Here is a 9,409-nt window from a genome sequence, read left to right as displayed (position 1 = left end):
GTAATTTGCCAAGCTTCACGCCACTTATCGTCTACTATAGCTAATCTGTCAAGCGCCATTTGGTCGGATGGGGTGTAAGGTGCAACCTGATGAGATTGTATCATCCACCCTTTCCAAGTCATTGCACGGAACGATCGAATAATACAATTGGTGGGTCTCACAATGTCGACCCCAACCCAATCCTTGAAACGGGCACAAAAAATAGGGAAGAAACATAGCATTATACGAAAAATTAAAACAGGCATAAGAAGGTACTCATGCCTCTTGCTATGGGCTCGGGCTAAACTAGGCATTAGGGTCTGGGGAATATCATAGAGTGTACGTCCCCCAGCTAAAGCAAGGAAAATATCACAAGTTTCGTCATTCACAGAAGAATAACGCCATTTTCCTCTAATGTTTAGCATGATCCAAAACATAACAATGCCCACGTTCATAGATAGGCTACCAAGGGCGACATTATAATCCCCTTGGTCCTCTATCCTAAAGATTCTTGCCCCATAATTCTCATGCAAATCATCATAGTTATACATGTACATATTATCTACCAAATAGGCCCATGAGTCTTGTATTTCGGCCGGCATAGCAAGTCCAAGCACAAAGGCTATTAAGAACCTGGAAATTTCCATTGGTTCATCCCCGATGGTGATGGAGAACACTTGTTCTCCATCTGGTCTATCAAAGAACTTACAATTATCATAAAAATAAGATGTAAGTGCGGGAGAATAAAGTTCATCAGGACTTACCAATAGCGGCTCCCATCCTGCTAGAATGATCACTTCGCGAAACCACACACCATAGGTGTCACTTTGGAACAAGTCTTCAAAAGACTATTCCGGTATGATACGAGGGAATGTCATCCCCAATAAACTCCCTGGAATAGCTACGAAGGATCCTGGAACAACCCATAAAAAATTGGAATTTTTCTTGCCCACGGGCATCTGGGCACGGGGTGCGCTCAACCTATGCCTGGGTAGGGCGCGAGGTGCGCCTTGGTGATTTTCGAGTTCCAGGCACTTGGGCGCAGGGTGCGCTCACTTTGTGCCTGGAATGGGCACGGGTCGCGCTCAGGATGAAAACTGGAATTCCAGTGTTGTGGGCGCAGGTCATGCTCAGCTCAGGGCTTGGTAGAGCGCAGGTCGCACTCAGGATGCTAACTATCAGATAGTGCCTAGGGCGCAGGTCATGCTCCACTGCGCGCTCCGAGCTGCGATAGTGCTAAAATGGATAAGAAAGATGGGAATCGTGGGAGTGAAAGGTTAGAGATGAAAGTGAGGTGTAGTGTAGGTTGTGAGTGTAGAATGAATGAAGTTTTTATAAGTTTTAAGTTGCTAAAACAAATCGAGAAGTTGCCAAAAAGTTTTAAGGCAATTGCCGAAAACAAAAAAATTCCAAAACCGAAAACGGAAACAACCCATATTCTCTATTCCAAAACAAACCTAATATCTTTTAGGTTGAATTTAGGATAGAAACTGCCTAATTCATCGAGATTTCATCCTACCACAATATCTATTCATAGGGATGCCCATATCGGTAATATTCTCAACCCTCACTCCAACACAAATTCTAAACTGGAGAATCATATCAAAAATCATGCTAGAATACATAATACCACCCCCAAACAATTCGGGAAGGTGGGATTAACGATAAAAACAATGCACAATTTAAAAAGAACCATATTATATTAAAACGGAAATTCAAACAACATTTAACAACCAAATTCAAAATTAAATACAGAATTCATAAATTAACATCCGAACTAAAATAAAAAGCAAATACAAAACAACATCAACTCATAATATTAAGTAAACCGGGGCCGGTAGTCGGCGGACATGGGAAGGTGATGTCTCCCGAGCTCCTGATGGGCCAGAGCCATCCATCCAGCGGCGACGATGCTCGTGCCTCACAGACTGCTCCTCAGAAGAAGCACCCCCCATAGGGTGGAAAGCGTGCAAGCATATCGTCTCGGAACTTGCGCTGAGCTTCCATCTCGGCCTTCGTCTGTTTCCACCGCTCATCCTCGCGCTGGGCACGAGTCTCGAAGTTATGATGTATGGTAGCCTACTGAGTTCGGAGGTCTTCGCAAATAGTATTGAGAGAACACATGCCACGATGAATCACAACCATGCGTTCTGCATCCGACCTACACCTCTCCAAGGCGTCGGCATCAAAACATGTCGTGTCCTCCTCATCCTCCGAGTCATCCTCTTCGACTACCCTCTCTTCAAGCAACCTCCAAACTCTTTGGATACACTTCGTATAAATATGAAGATTTTGGTGCTCTTTCAAGCAAATCCTATCAGAAGTCAGAATCACTCTCAAGGTCATCATGATCTTGGTTATCAAAACAGGGAGAGGTGCAATACTCTTCCCAACTCCCCTAATCATGTTACCCAAAAACTCCAAAATATAGAACTCGTACTTCTGCTCTTAGAGTATCCATAGAATGTGAAGGCAGTTCAGACCGATGTCACTGACTTTCTCCTTCCCTATGACATTCCTACCAATCCATCGAAGAGCTTCTGACCGGTGGTTGGTTCGAGACGATCGGCGAACACAATACGAACTCGTATTGTAGTTCCCTTCCGAAACAGTCACATTCATCAAAGGCTCGACCCCAATAAATTGGGAATCCTGTAATGTGGCATCGAGATGGCATCTAGGCAGAATGCCTAAAATCTCAGCTAACAACCCAGTAGATACTTCTCTCCTCCTCCCAGCCACCTTAACAAAAATTCTATTTCCATCCAACTCCCTCATCCTATAAAACTGTCAGACCAAATCTTCATGGTAAAAATCGTCTGTCGAGTACCACAAACCACTCCAATCTCTCCTAACCATCTCGTCACCGTAAAACGGCGCGAAGTGGTCGGCAGTAAACGCATGCTCTGGCAAAATATAACGTCTTTGAGCCATTGAGACTTTGGAACGATTTGGGGGTTTAAATGGAATGTGGGGATGGAGTTTGAGACAACCTCACTAAACAAACAGTGGTGGTAGCGCGGTGGTGGCCCGGCAGTTCAAATTCCATAAATTTTTTTGTTTTTTCTAATGTTTTGGTGGTGGAAATTGGTGGGGGAATGATTTGGAGAGGAATTGAGATTGATTTAAATGTTTGGCGTGGGTGTAGTTAGGTTTCTTTTTTTTTTTTTTTAGGTTAGGTTTTGAATTTGGTAATGGCGGTTTTGGAAGGTGAAATCGCGACTGTTTTGTTGAAGATGGAGACGTACGTGCACGTGAGCGTGAGATTGGGCTCAAGCCCAATTTGATTTTTCAAATTTTTCGATTTTTTGCGCAACTTCAAACTAAATTTGTCGCTTCGTTACCGGTCCGATTTTTGCAAAGGAGATATGAAAATGATCAGGAGAGAATTTCCAATAATCCAATGATCCATAAAACACTCTATTTCAACCATTGATGACATATAAGAAGCTGGAAAACACCTCGAAGTGAGTGCGTGACGTAAGTTATGCGAACGAATGAACTCTAATTTCATAGATAAAGTCAACCCGAATCGAAATACAATTAAATGGCCTACGCAACACAAATGGAAAGTTGAACAATCCAGTACATAAATGAACACCCCACCCCCAAACAAATTTTTGGCAATGAAGTTTAGAAAATTTGTTTTAAAAGCGGGTCTTTTAAAGTCAGATTCCCGAGACTTCCTAAATTACTATTTTTATGATTTTAACAATTTTTATTTTTTATGAATAAGGTTTAATATAAGAAAAACAATAAAGCAATAAATGCATAATTCACACCATAGAAGAACATGACTCAAAATCCGAGAAAACATGCAAGAGTGGAAAACGTGAATTATGTTTAACGTGGACTTAGGATCCGGTACTTACAGCCACATACTCCATAAGGAGGGCCCGGTTACCTGAGCGGTGCACTTACCAATATATGGAATTGTAAGGAAGGACACCAAACAACAAAATGAGCCGTTTATAATCAGATACTCGAGACTTTAACAAATAACTTGATATATATATATATATATATATATATTTCAGTTTCGATATATCAACAACCTAAAGAGTTGGGGGTTTTTCCATAAATAAATAACATGGAATGCACTCCCAAATAGAATCAAGCCCCAAGATTCTCTACGACGCAACTTATTGAAATGAAAGCGAAGTCTGATGGATCTAGAATGTAACCGCGCATGCACCTTCTTTTTCGCTTTTAAACGAGAGGGTGTCCAAGTGAATGATCGTGAGAAAATGGATGTTTGTGAAAGATATGGTGGATATGGATGAATTTTAGATGTAAGGAATGGAAGAAATGAGAATGTAGGTTTGGCACAAAATTCATTCATGGTGTAGGTGGGAACTGTCTCAATTCTAAAAATGAAGATGTCAAGTGCCTTTCCCTTGGGAATTATTTATGTATTAAGAGGATTTAGAAAATCATTAAGTACAGAAGAAACAAAAGGGTCAAGCGCAAACTTCAGGTTCCTTTGAAAGGGTGGAAGGTGGGGAATATTGGTGAGGGAATATGAATGAGTGTCAGCTAGAGCTATCAGGTCTAGATCATTAGAAGCCTTGAGATATGCCAAACATTCCTCAATAGGTGGGTCAAAATAATCACTGGGATAGAGGATGAAAAATTCATCTTCCGTCATAGCGTCAAGGGATAAATGGATGTTGGCAGGGTGGGACTCGTGAGGTGGCAGGGAAGAGTTGCAAAAAAGTTGAAGGAAATCTTCCTCAATTTCCTTTACATCCAAAGAGTATTTGTCGAAGTTGGAACTTCCAAAGGAAAGGAATTTGTGCATCTGGTCATTCGGAAACGTGGTTTTGAAATAATCATGAGCTAAGCTCTCGATCATGTTAACCTCTCCATCGATATTCGTATAAGGCAACTGTTTGATCATTTTAAAAACGTTAACCGCAACGGAAAGATGGCCAAAAGACAAGGACATCGAACCATCGCGGCAGTTTATAAGCGCATTGGCAGTTGCCAAGAAAGGGCGCCCTAAAATGATCGGAACAGAATCCTTAGCAACTTCTGTATCGAGGATAACAAAATCCACAAGATAGTAGAAATCCTGAACCTTAACCAGCACGTTTTCCACTACACCCTTAGGATACTTGATAGACCTATCAGCTAATTGCAACGTCATTGTTGTAGGTTGCATTTCATGTAGACCTATTTGTTTATATAAATAATAAAGGAGTAAGTTAACACTCGCACCGAGGTCTAATAAAGCAGTGGTCGTGTGAGTATCCCCTAAGGTGCATTGTACAGTAGGACGATCAGGGTCCTTGTACTTAACGATTCCATTGTGTTCCATTAAAGTTGGAAACTGTTCAGTTAAAAAGGCGTCTTTAGGAATCTTTGTCTTACGCCTAGTAGTGCATAACTCTTTAAGAAACTTAGCATGGTGAGGTAACTTTTTAATCGCGTCAAGAAAATGTAAGTTTATCGTTAGATTTTTAAAAACTTTCCTAATCTCGACAAAATTTGTATCCTTGTTTAGCATAGCTAATTTCTGAGGAAACGATGGTTTCTCTCTATATTTAGCATATGGATCAACAGAATGGTTAACCTTGCTTTTCTGTTTCTTAGGCTGTGGTTTAACTGGTACCTCTACAGGGGTAGGATCTTCAGTTTCTGTTTCGATATCTAATACAATCTCCAGTGTAGGGACAATTGGTGGGGTAACTATAGGCATAGTTACTTTGTTATCAACCACTCTCCCAGAACGGAGAGTGGAGATGGCATTTAGCTCACCTACGTTTTCATTTTCCGTACTAGTATTACCATTTACCTCAAAGGCTGTGTTTGTTATTTTAAGATTAGCTATCGCTTGTCCTGGAAACACACCTTTGGGTTGTATTTTCTCTTGAGCTAACTGCTGTAAGGAAAGTTGGATGGCTTGTAAAATCTGTTGTTGAGATTGCATAAAGGTATCAAAACTATCCGGTTGTGGAGTAGTATTTGCTACTGGTTGTGTGACAGGAACTATGTCACGTTGATTATTATTGGGTGGATTTTGGTAGTTATTATTTACCGGAACGATACCTCTATTAGTATTATAATTATTATTGTTATAATTATTATAATTACCCTGACCTTGTCCTTGTCGTGGTTAAGCTTGGTTGCTATAATTATAATTACCCTGACCTTGTCGTGGTGGGCCTTGGTTATAATTGTTTGCTGGCTTAACATTTTGATTATTAAACCCTGGAGGTGTTACTTGTTGATTATTTCTCCAACTGAAATTAGGATGTTGTCTCCAAGGGGCGTTAGGAATAGGAAAACTATTAATCGAGCAAACATTATCTTGTTGTGACTGTTGTTATTCATAGGCGAAAGGACAATAGGAGTCGGGATGCTCTAGACTCAAACATAAATTACATGGATTGGAGTTGACATTCATGACGGGGATAGGCGTTTGTTGAACAGAAATAGCCTCTACCTTTTTAGTTAGAGATTCGATTAAATTTTTAAGTTCCGGATCGGGTTTCATCTCAAACATACCGGCGGCTTTAACTGTTGTAGAAGAACTAGCGGAACGGGAGAAATCGTCACTACCCCCCTAGTTATTATTACACTTAGTTTGATCTTCTAAAAATTTATAAGCCTCTGAAGCTCCCTTACTTAGGAAACTACCCCCATTCATTATGTCAAGCACCTCCTTGTGGTGGTGTAACAGTCCCTTGAAAAAGGCACGAACTAGCGTGTCTTTCGCGAGGTTATGGTGTGGACACTTTATAAGTAGATCGGTGAAACGATTCCAAGCCTCTGAAAATGATTCATGAGGATTCTATCGAAAGAAATGAATCTTGGAAAGCATTTCATCGGTCTTCAGTGGTGGGTAAAAATGTTCCATAAACAGTTGAACAAGTTTAGCCCACGAGTCCACAGAATTTGGCGCTTAGGTAATTAACCAAGATGCTGCCTTATCGGCTAAAGTGAAGGGAAATACCCTTAGTTTAATTTGTTCAGCACCAACCATAGGATGGTGGAATGTAGTAAGGACTTGGTCAATCCTACGCATGTGCTGATAATGGTTTTCATGGTCTAACCCATGAAAAACGGGTAACAAATTAAATATATTTGGGGGGATTCGGAAATCCCCCACTGGGTCTGATAGAACGATGCAAGATTTAGGGCTATGGTTCAAGGCTTTGTAAAAGTCAGAGAGAGGAGACTCTCTTTCTTCAGCCATTACTTCAGGTGGTGTGTGTGGTATATTAGTTAGAGGTGTAGTGAGTGGTATACTAGAAAGGCGTGTTTGTTGATGTTGCTGGTTGATTACGTTAGGCGTTTTTCTTTGGCCTAACCTTAATCTCATGCAAGGCTAAGCCAATCTTAACGAAACACAACAACACTCCAAACAATCCTGATATGCTAGTATGAACTTCTAACAGGAGATGCGAGGTGTGGAAGAAAAGAGTACTTGAATGCCTCCTTGCTTCGCTTATAAATAGTGTCTTGTTTATGCGTGCTCAGTGTGTATAACAAGTTAAAACACTGAAAACTATGAAGAAATGGAAATTTGAAACAAACCTGTGGTAACCGGTAATTTCGATTTTCAGCAGTCGCGCTCAAAATAGGCCTAAGTAGAGGTAAGTGGCCTTCGAGTTTGATTTGGAGTTCAGCGCTTGGGCCCAGGGTGCGCTCCAATTTAGCCTTGGTAGGGCGCGGGTAGCCCTCAAGGAAAACCTCGAGGTCCAGGCGCTCGTGTTTTGCCTTGGCAAGGCGCGAGTCGTGCTCAGCCAAAAAGTGGAGTTCCAGGCGCTTGGGCGTTGGTCGCGCTCCAAATTAGCCTACCCAGGGCGCTGGTCGCGTTCCGTGTAATTCTTTGAGGAAAATTTTCAGTGCTGAAATGGACAACCGCAGTGAGAATCAAACAAAGGTGGGTGGGTTATGGGACTTTGGAAAATTAACAATTCTAAAGAAAATAATGCTAAATGCAACTAAGATGGCAGCAGTGCCATTTGATAAACGAAAAATTGATATAGTTTTACTAATGAATAAAGCGATGAAACTCTAAACGCAAGTAAAACTAAAACTGAATTAAAACTCTATGTTTTGGGCCGGAAAATCGAGCCCAAAGCCCAATTTCTTCAGTCCACAGGGCCCTTTTCAGCTGGCTTTGTTTTCAATACGCTTTTCGTCTACTTTTGCTCCTCTTATTGGGTCAAGGTTTGGACCATTGGAAAGCTCTTTCTGAGCCGGTTGTTTTGACATAAGGTACGCCCAATTCCAAAGGCTGAGTCCAAAGATACGATCTTCGAAAATTCTGCTAACTTTTGTGTGATGTTTCTGCCCGCATTGACTCTGACTTTTCAGCTTCTGACCGGGCTTTACAATGGCTTTTTCTCCTTGAATCTTGGCCTTTAATCACAGAACTTCTTAGCAACCAACCCTTGCTCCTTTATATCGCCAAAGTGGCACATTTCTGCACATAATTGACTTCAATGCCTGAAATACATAAAAGCACGTAATTAGCATTAACTCTTATTTATTACTCACATAATTGGTCTAAAAGTATAAAACTACAGTTTTGGGCTCTTATCACTCTTCAGCTTGCAGTACTTCGTCAGCCATCTTATGAGATGGAAGACTAAAAACAAGAGATTGTCTAGGGCGACGAACTCTTCTACGTGAGTAAGTTTTATTCTTGCTAATACTAGAAATGCCTGAACGCAATAGTATCATACACTTTTAGCAAGACCCCAAAACTATCCTAACATGTGCAAATAGTGCAATGTATGCTTAAGAAATCGAAATTCGTTTTTGCAAGTATGAAGTTTTGAAAACTTTGCTTTTGGTATATATTTTATTATGCCCTGTTCAGAGGAACAATTGGGCGCATAACTAGGATGACTCTACTACACGTCTCAGAAGAGTAGACAGTCACTTCACCAAGTGGTGTGCTATCAAGAATCTTAATCACAATGAATCTGGGGGAGGGGAGTGAGGAAGGTAGTTGGTCCACCGGAATCTGATAACTGATTATTCTAAATTCTCGTGGCTATATTTTTGTCCTTTTCTGGAGGAGCGTGACTACTTAGGCTCTAGTTGATTGGTTTTATTTTTATTTATTTTTTGTCTAGGGCTTTCAAGAATCAAGCAACGTCCAATTTACCTACATTGGGTAATGACTTCCCAATGGTTGTTATGGCTCGAGTTCAGCCTTATGCGCCAATGTAAATTGCAGTGCAGAAAGTAAATTTCAAACAATCACGTAAGCATGCTTGAACACAAGTATCCTCTTACTTGGGCTTCGAGGAGGTTTAGAATTTACCTCTCAAGCCATGCTTACATGCTGCTTGAGGAGAAGACGACGTTGGTTGGAGCTTGATCTGAGACGACATTGCTTACATGCTTACATACTGTGTGTGACAAATGAACTGGACTTCGAAAAAATCGCACACACTTCTGTTGAGGT

This window comes from Coptis chinensis, chromosome 3 (assembly GCF_015680905.1).
Source record: "Coptis chinensis isolate HL-2020 chromosome 3, ASM1568090v1, whole genome shotgun sequence".
Lineage (NCBI taxonomy): Eukaryota > Viridiplantae > Streptophyta > Magnoliopsida > Ranunculales > Ranunculaceae > Coptis > Coptis chinensis.
Note: the sequence above shows the minus strand (reverse complement) of the source record.